Source organism: Colossoma macropomum, unplaced genomic scaffold, assembly GCF_904425465.1.
Source record: "Colossoma macropomum unplaced genomic scaffold, Colossoma_macropomum, whole genome shotgun sequence".
Lineage (NCBI taxonomy): Eukaryota > Metazoa > Chordata > Actinopteri > Characiformes > Serrasalmidae > Colossoma > Colossoma macropomum.
Window position 1 is genome coordinate 8,111,248 of NW_023494796.1, and position 8,440 is coordinate 8,119,687.

Below are 8,440 nucleotides of genomic sequence, written 5' to 3' on the forward strand. Positions count from 1 at the left end.
CAAGTGCAATTTAGTTTCATGCATGTTTCATGCAACTAAAGTTGCACAAAAGTTTCACTGTGCAAAGGCAGCCAAGTCTAGAGTTCTTACTGTCATATAGTCTGTCAACTACTGTTTCTATGGACTAATCAACCGTTTAAAGGTGTCTTGACTCTTTCCTTTAAACACTGCATTTACTGCATATAGCGCTTCAGTTCTGCCCTTCAGACTGAAGGTTTTTCTGTAATGAAAGTCTTGTTATTTGAAGTAGTTTCAAATTCATTTTTGTACAGTGCAGTGTCTGCAGCAATAACGAGATGTGAAGTGACTTGTGAAGATCTCTGATCCTGGCTGATCGACTATTTGGTATAAAAGAAAAACGTGCAATTGTGTTAAATCATAACTGAACGATCACTTTAAGGACAGACGTAGAGATCTGTTTGAGTTAAAGCAAAGTAGGCCTTGTGTTGAGGTCTCAGCCACGAACGACGGAATTTCTCTTTCCTGTACTGCGAGAAAATCCTGCATGAAGTTACAGGACATTCACTGATTTCATGGATGCAGATTTGGAATGCAGAGAACGTTGTGGGAATCAGGCTAAAAATGGGAATTTATGACTTCAAGGTGCACAACAAGTTCAGCCATTCTGCATGCATATTAAACATTAGGGACACTGATTGCCCATTTTATCAGCTCCATTTATCAAATAGGTGCAAAGTTTGGAGTTTTTTAAACACTGTGTCCACTCACTGTCCACTCTATTAGACACTCCTACCTTGTCAGTCCACCTTGTAGATGTAAAGTCAGAGACGATAGCTCATCTGCTGCGGCACAATTTGTGTTGGTCATCCTCCAGTCCTTCATCAGTGGCCACAGGACGCTGCCCACAGGACGCTGTTGGCTGGATAGTTTTGGTTGGTGGACTATTCTCAGTCCAGCAGTGACACATGACACTGAGGTGTTTCCACTCAGACCAGCGCAACACACACTAACACACCACCATCACGTCAGTGTTACTGCAGTGCTGAGAATGATCCACCACCCAAATAGTACCTGCTCTGTGAGGGTCCACGGGGGTCCTGACCACTGAAGAACAGGGTAAAAGAGGGCTAACAAAGTATGCAGAGAAACAGATGGACCACAGTCTGTAACTGTAGAACTACGAAAGTGCACCTATATAGTAAGTGGAGCTGATAAAATGGACAACAAGTGTAGAAACAAGGAAGCCATATACTGTTGTCCACATATTCTCCACCCACTTGTACTTCCACTCACTGACCACTTTATTGGAAACACCTACCTTGTACTTCCCCCCACTGGCCACATTATTAGAGACACATACCATTATAGCTCCACTATAAAGGTATACAGTTACAGACCGTAGCCTACCTGCTACTGCACAATTAATCAGTCCACATGTGTCCTATTCATGCTTGGTCAGTTTCTGACCACAAGACAGCTGTTGTCCAGATATTATGTGGGTGGTGGATCATTCTCAGCACAGCAGTGTTGCTAGGCTTTGTTTTTATACCTGTCAGCGTCACTGATGGGTTGAGAGAGGTCCGCCACCCAAAAATATCTGAATAAGCTTCATCACTGATGAAGCTCAAAAGGATGACCAACACAAACTGTGCATCAACAGATGGGCTACAATCTCTAACTGCACACCAGCAATGAGGGGGGAGGTTCTAATAAAGTGGTCACTGAATGTATATGCCTAGAATCAAAGTCAACATTTTGGCACCACTATGTTTTCATCCCTGAATCATCCCTGTAACAGCCGGGTTGGTCCAAGTAAAAAAAGAGAAACTCACTTGAGGGAATGTCAGACTGAATAAGTGGAACAAAACAAAGCGAAAGTTCACAAGACTCCAGATGGTCTTCACCAATGATCACGTCACACTTTAAAGTGATAGTATGGGGGAAAATCAGTTGTACCCAAATATAGTCTATTAGCCAAGTTTGCTTCCTTGGATTTCCACTGTAGTTAAGAAGCTAATGTAGCTAACAAGTAATGGAAGCTTATGTACACCAATTAGCATCATGCACAAATGCCTAACTCATCACATACTTGCCTCAGACCACATTAAGTTGAGCGATCTAATGTGATACAGACAAAATGCAGACTTGAAAATGGCTGCTACTGCTTTTATAGGAGACCCAGAAAAACCCCTGTCCTGGGATTTGAACCTGCAACCTTCAAGTTGCCAGCCCACCTCTTTTACAGCCCCTTTTCAGCTATACAAAGTACTTTGGTCAGTTTTTATACATAATAGTGCGTCATACAGTGTCAGAAACCACATAATCAAGTCTATTTGAAGTTACTTAACAAAACAGTTTGCAGCAAGTTTGCTAATTGGTGTACATACGCTTCTTTCACTAGTTAGCTACATTAGCCTTGTAGCTCTTGTGCAAAACTAAAGAAGCTAACTTTAGACATGTCTTGGCTGATTGATCGCATTTTGAGCGGAGGAGGAAATTGTGTACATTTGATTTTGGCCAAACTGTAGCTTTAAACTAAAATGTCCCACTCTGGAATGTCCACTGGCATCCACCGCAGCCCATGTGCCTGAAACATGCTGTCAGAGTTATAAGCCCAGGGAGATATGCTGCTACGCTCTTTTTAATGACCACCCCCTCTGCTTTTCTATTATTATTTAATTTTTATTGTTATTGTTCTGCACTTTATCCTCGCTCTCAGGCTTTGAGTCTTTAATGCTTCACTTTTTATAGATCTCTGTGTTGGCTTTTCGCCCCAAAGTGGTGGTGAGGGTGGACTAATGAGAAAGATGTGTCACCACTCAGTGACGGATTACAGGCCTGGAGGCCGTCACGGAGGGGGCCATGTTTTGTAGCTGGTGAGGTCACGATGGAGCACAACGTGATGAATGAAGCTGTATTTAGCTTCAGTATGAAAGATCCAAGAAGAACATCTCATTCAAATCTATATAAATGTATAAAAGCTATGCACTATGTAGTATAAGGATTGGAATAAAGTAGCAATGTAGGGGTCCAAGAACTGCAAAACTAGTAAACAGTTCAGCAAAAAAATGAAATGTCCTCAGTGTATTTGATCAATCAGTACATGTTTGGTGTTTAAAATTCACTTTTTTGTTTTGTTATATATATATATATATATATATATATATATCCAAAATCATCATCATCATCATCTTGCTTCAAACTGTGGAAGTCAGATTTTTGACTGATCTATCACTTCAAGAGAAATGACGACTGTCAGGCTTTTCAGTCATGCTCCCTCACTGACATGCAATGGGTTGTGACAGGAAAAGGCTCACGCTAACAGCTGTAAACTTGTGAACATAAAATGAAATGATGCAAATTACAGCGCAAAGCTGGTGTTGCAGTCTTCTTTCTCACAAGACAGCTGACCACTACCCAAAGAAAGATGGAGCTCAGTAGAGCAGCCTGAAATCCATATACAAGTAAAAATCCTAATTCAAAGAAATAATGTTGCTTTAAAAACTTGAGTAAAAAGGTACTACTTATAAAAATGTTTTTAAGGAGCTGAAGTTTGTTAGGCTTTATTCTTCTCTTGATGGGAACCTTTTGATCAAAAATGCAGTGGGAAAGCCCTTGAGGCCTTCTTGGCCTTCAGAAAAGATGTAATGAACTCCAGGAATTTAAAAAATATATAAATATCTGTAATTGGTGTGACTAGGTTTGTGAAAACAGTCCAGATACGTCACTGAGAGGCAGCCTAACCACTGGGTTTCAGATAGTTTGAAATGGAAAGCAGAAGCAGCAACTCTATACCAGGACTCTTTACTGAGGGTCGGGGTAAAACCACTACATATGGAACACCTTTAATAAGCTTCAAATGTTTGTGTTTAATCTAGAATGGCCAAAAAATGTTTATGTGCAGCAATGTTAGCTTAGTGATAACATACTATTAGAAATCCCATAGGGGGGCTAACTCAGTGTTTCCCAATTTTGACATTATGATTAAACCGCAGGCCATATATACATAAACGACGACACCTTCCACACCAAACACAATTTGCCTCAAATGTTGGCATGATGACAACGAAGATGAGTTGGCTGTTTCTCAAACGTCAACAGGATCAGAATCTCCAAAAGCAGCTCAAATGGGGCTCAAACTGGGCTACGATTAGTGTGGGCTATAGCCAGTGTGCAAAATACCCCTTGGTGTTTGAGGGTCCCATGTTGGCTGGCTACGCCAGCATTTGGTTAACTGCTAACTTACTCACTTTAGTGGTGCTGGTTCTGCTTCAATGGCACAAAAATGTTTGGTTCAACAAGTCTTATGTTGGAAAGGCTCTTATCTGCTTTGGAAACACGCTCTCCTCACATTAATATAAGATCTTACACATCACTGGAACAGAGCAAAAAAAAAAGAAGAAAGTAGTGCAACATTTTAAAAATGATCAAAAACTGAAAACTGATTTCAATTCAATATATTTCACTAAATTCACTTAAACAGGATTAATTTTGCTCTCTTTATACCTGAATTTGTATTTGAGTGCCTATTTTTCCCTAATGAACAGCATACCTTCACAATAAGTTTACTTTCAGGGACCCCCCAGAATTTTGATTTTAAGACATTCAAGGGTCCAAGAGATTAATTAGGGGGCGTGGACCCCCCAGGACCCCCTAGTATTTCGCAAAACCATTATGCTCCACTCACAAATGCATTCTTTCACAGCTACTGGTGTCAGGCTGGTAAAGCTTAACAGAACACTGGCTGAAATAACATTCAGCTTGATGAGAAACTGTAGCGTACAGCTCAAATACCTACATTGAGAGTCTGCTATTAATTTCAAAAGCCCTGACATACATGTTTTCCATTCCTAACAACTAACTGAAACCTGGCTAGACAACCCACTCGTACTCTCAGTCAGTGATTTAGCTAGGATTTCCAAAAGGCATTGAGTAATGTTTTGTTTTTCCTCACAAAATTGGCACCACTCACTGGAAATCAAAGCTTGACTGGTTCCACTGCCAGTTCTTAATTATGCTGGTGGCAAATCTGACTTTAGGCCTTCAGATCAGCTCCTGAAGTCCTAACCAATGACAGAGCTCACTTCGCTGTACCTCTGTAGATACCACATCCTGCTGTATCAAGAATTTAACCCTTTTGTTTTCAACTAAAACTTAATGAAATGAGTTTAAATACAAGCTTGATTATTCTATTAACTAAAAACTCCAAAATTACACATCTATTTTTGTTTCACAGAAATCATTCAGCCTAGAAGGCGCTGAGAGTTCCCACTGCTGTTTATGACCCACCTCTGCAGAGAAAGGGTGAATGCAGTGAATAGTGAGAGTTTTCCATGTTGGAGTAAAAGCAGTATTGCTTGTTTTTGGGAATGTGTGTGGTTTGGCCTTACGGTAACATGCAGGCCGACTATCCCACTGGACTGACTCAGGCCTAATCAGAATGATTCACAGAAAGAACTACAACCGAGCGCCTTCTGACTCAACGGAGTAGAACTCAGCGTAAAGTACCAAGAGACATAAGTATGTAAGGCCTCCTTGTTTTCGCTGCCCCTTTCTGTCTAACGACTCTAGCGCCAAGTTCTAGGAGACGCTCCAGTTGACACTCTGTCTGAGAATGCTCTGGGAAAAAAAAGCAAACTTTTGACATGATATTTTTCTCTTGGCATGAGGGCTGTGCTGCAATGCTTGGCACAAAATCTGTATTTGGTTTACAACACGGCGCTCGCTAGATTTACTAGCGGAGAACGTTCACAGAGCCTTCAAAGGGAAAGACAAATAGCTTGCGAGTCCGTGCACATACAGAAGCAGCGCAGCACACATCTCCCACACAAACCACATTCTAACACAGCCTAGATTCAGACTGACAGGCTGAGTATGCTACAGCCAGACTCAGATCAACTAGTCTTTGGATATATGATCAGTAAATGTAAACAGCTCTCCAGCCAGTTTCCTCACTTAGTAAAACTTAGTAGAAGAACAGACCAGCTGACTCAAATCAAACTTATCACAGAAGCCAACTGATACGTACCGACAACTACATACTGACATCTAATGTAATGTTTCACTTCTTAAAGAGAAATTTGATGAATTTTTGAACATTTCTGCACATTTCAATCAAGATGCAATCAAATAGTAGTTTGATGTGAAATGGTTTAACTGGAAACTTGGATTTTGTTTACAGTGGTGGTGATGACCATGGGTCATTATGTCTACAATACAAACAGAGGGGACTCTAAATGGGACTCACAACTTAATGTCATTCTGATTGAGATTGGATACAATTTAGTTGGGCTTGGCTTGGGACTCAAAATCTGATGTGGTTTGAAATGTTGTCAGGAATGGAAAACAGCAGCAGCAGCAGCAGCTCTATGAACTGAAAGCCTAAAGTCAGGCCTAAAGTTTACCACCAGCATAATTAGAACTGACGGTGGAACCAGTCAAGTTTTGATTTCCAGTGAGTGGGACCAATTAGACAGAATATGAGTGGTTGTCTAGCCAGGTTCCAGTTAGTTGTTAGCAATGGAAAACAGCAGCATCAGGGCTCTTTACCGAGTCACTGTTGGGTCGAGTTTGGACGAAACTGTGTTGGGCATGGGTCGGGTTTAGACTCAGATCTTGCCACTGAGGGCTGGACAAATAATTTTATTGGGGTTTGGACTCTAAACTTTGTGCTGTGGGTTGGGTTTAGCCAAACATTTGTCAGACTTGGGACAGCTTTGGACTCAAATCTTAAAGATATGGTTCGGGTTGGATTTAGACAAAATTTTGCTGGGCCTTGGGTTGGGTTTGGACTCAAAATTTGGTGCTGTGGGACAGGTCTGGAAACGTCTTGGGCTCAGGACAGTTGTGGACACAAAACTTGATGTGATTCTGGCTGGTTCGGACATAATTCTGTAGGCTTGGGTCGGGTTCAGACTGAAAACTGAGGGTTGAAGCTTGGGTTCTGACATTAATTTCTCAGGTTTGGGTCAGTTTCAGACAAAACTTAAAAATGTTGTTTGGGTTGGGTTCGGACAAAATTTCGTCAGGCTCGGGACAGTTTCGGACTCAAAACTTGATGTGGTTTGGATTGAGTTAGGACAGAATTCTGCTAGGCTTGGGTCGGGTTTAGACTCTAAACTGAGTGCTGAGGTTCGGGTTTGGACATAAATTTGTCAGGTTTGGGTCAGTTTTGGACTCAAAACTAAAAGATGTGGTTCAGGTTGAGTTTGGACAAAATTTTGTTGGGCTGGGGTTGCGTTCAGACTCTGGCGCTGTGAGTCGGGCTAGGCTTAGAAAGGTAGTTCTCAGGTCTGTATTTGGGTTTGGACCAAAACATCAGGCCCGGTTAAAGCTCTGCTGAGGCTAATCTGGGTAAACAATCCTCCACTTCTGTAATATAGGTGTGACACACTTCTGAGTGGTGAGATGAAGTTGGTGGCATATTAAAACATCTAAACAGGGCAGAGAAACACACTCAGTCTGACTGTGAATCGGGGGAGAACGTGTTGTGTAACCCTGGCTTTGAGCCTGTTAAAAGCAGAAAAACACACAAAAACAAAAAAAACAAAAACAAAACAACAAAAAAAAAAACTGGCAGAAAGGTGGCAGTTATCAACGTCTGTGGCGTCTTCAGTGAGAGAAACCTTGACATATCTAACGTTCTCCACACCAGGCTTTAGGCCAAAGGGAACAAAGCGACGGAGGAAAGCATTTAGACAGGAGGACAGTGAGGGAAAACAGCAGGATGGCGGAAGAGACAAAGTGGACACAAGTACAGCTGCTTCAGGGCCTCTGATTGGTCAGTTGAGTCTGCACCAGCCCCAGCCTGTCTGTCCAGAAAATTAGCAGGTTGCCGTCAAACATGCAGAGTGGAATCCAACAATAAACAACTACAAGAAAAAAAAATTGGCTTTTTTTGTGGTCCTCCTGAAATAGAGCTTGGCTTGAAACTGGTTTGTTCATTTCTTCATTGGGTTATATTAACCAAAGCTGCAGTAACATTAAAGAAAGTCAAAAAACAAAATGTCACATTAGCAAACAAACATTTAATACAAAAGATGTTGGTATTGTTACTCAAACAGCAAAGAAAAGGACATCAAAAAACTGCCTTTATTTGCCTCTGCAGCTTAACCACAGGTATGTACACAATATAAATAGAAACGTTCTATAAATGTACGTACAAGCAGCATCTTTATCAGCAGTGCAATGCAGTTTTTCCAATAGTCCTTCCAAGGTGAAATGGCACAAGATTAAAAATGAAATATTCCTCTGCTTAAATCTGATCTTCAACGGTTCGTTTGGCGAGTGGAGAAAGAACGACAAAAACAAACTCGTAAAATTTGCTTCATATTTGCTGGAAGCTACCAAGCTGTGGAGATTTAGTATTTAAAAGGTATTAAGAATATGTCACGTCCGTGTATTTACTGTAGTGTGTGGTTTTGGAACGTAAGCCTTGTGGATGTTATTTCCTGTGCAACAGATTTAATTTCAGTCAGGA